The following is a 1,291-nucleotide window of genomic DNA, read 5'->3' on the forward strand; positions in this document are numbered from 1 at the left end:
TGTCCCTGCCCATGGCAGGAGGGTTGGAACTAGATGATCTTTAAGATCCCTTCCAACCCAAACTATGATTCCATGATTCTTTGATTCCATGATCCCATGATTCTATGATTCTATGATTCTTTGATTCTTTGATTCTATGATTCCCCATTTCTGGTGTCAGGAAGCAATCTGCCTAACTTGCTATCTGGCTCCACCAATTCCAACTGACTGTAATAGACAGCCAAAGGTATGCCTGCACCCATCTGTTCCCAACACTTTTAAGACCCTATGTAAATGAAAGGTGTTCACTTTTTTTTTTACCATTTCAGTGCAAAATTTGAGGACAGTTATCCTCAGATAAAGGGGAGGTGAAATTCAAATCTGTTCTCATGTTTTAAGACTTACAATATACTCCTAGGTATCAACTGTGGGATCATATCTGCTAGGTGGCCACCCTAAAGTACATTACACAATAAATGTTCAGCATAGCAGTGATGATACTTGGCAAGGATCAGATTTCCAGCTCAAGTTACACGTTCCAGAGCTTGTTAGAACCATATAAAATTAAATCAAACAAAACTGATTCAAGTATTATGTAAAAAACCTCCTAAATACTAAAAACTTTCCGAAAATACTAAAAAATGTACTATGTAAAATTTTCCTCTAAAACAAGGGTGATACCATTTTTTGTCTGTCCTTACTTACAAGGATAACCCAAAGCAAGCCCCAGATTTTCACTTTTGAAAATCAGCCCATATCTTGAAGGGAAACTCTGAGGAAAATGTTAATTAATACTTAGAAAGACAGGAAGTCCCTTTAGGTAACTTCTCTTTCTTCCCAATAGCTATTAAGAAAGGCAAAGGAAAGTTTTTGGAACATAAAGGATACAAAACTCCATCACTTACACTACAATTTTCCTTGGAACAAAAATGACAGCCCTATGTTTGATGAGCACAAGAAGCTTCAATTTCTATGTGGTGTAATTCTTTTCAACTCTCATGTCAAACAAACAAAAAAGAGGAATTCTGGCATAAAATCCTCCAGTAATTTACTGTAACACTTTTAACTTATTCAAGAGGTACCAGGTAGAGAACCAGTGACTGGGTAATGTTCAAGGATCACCTCCTCCAAGCTCAGGAGCGATGCATCCCAACAAAGAGGAAGTCAGGCAAAAACGCCAGGAGGCCTGCATGGATGAACAAGGAGCTCCTGGACAAACTCAAACACAAAAAGGAGAAGAGCCACCCACTGTGGGAGAACATCAGGTTTGAGACCATCTAAGGCACCTGAAGGTGCACAAGTCCATGGGACC

Source organism: Aptenodytes forsteri, unplaced genomic scaffold, assembly GCF_000699145.1.
Source record: "Aptenodytes forsteri isolate BGI_AS27 unplaced genomic scaffold, ASM69914v1 Scaffold11, whole genome shotgun sequence".
Lineage (NCBI taxonomy): Eukaryota > Metazoa > Chordata > Aves > Sphenisciformes > Spheniscidae > Aptenodytes > Aptenodytes forsteri.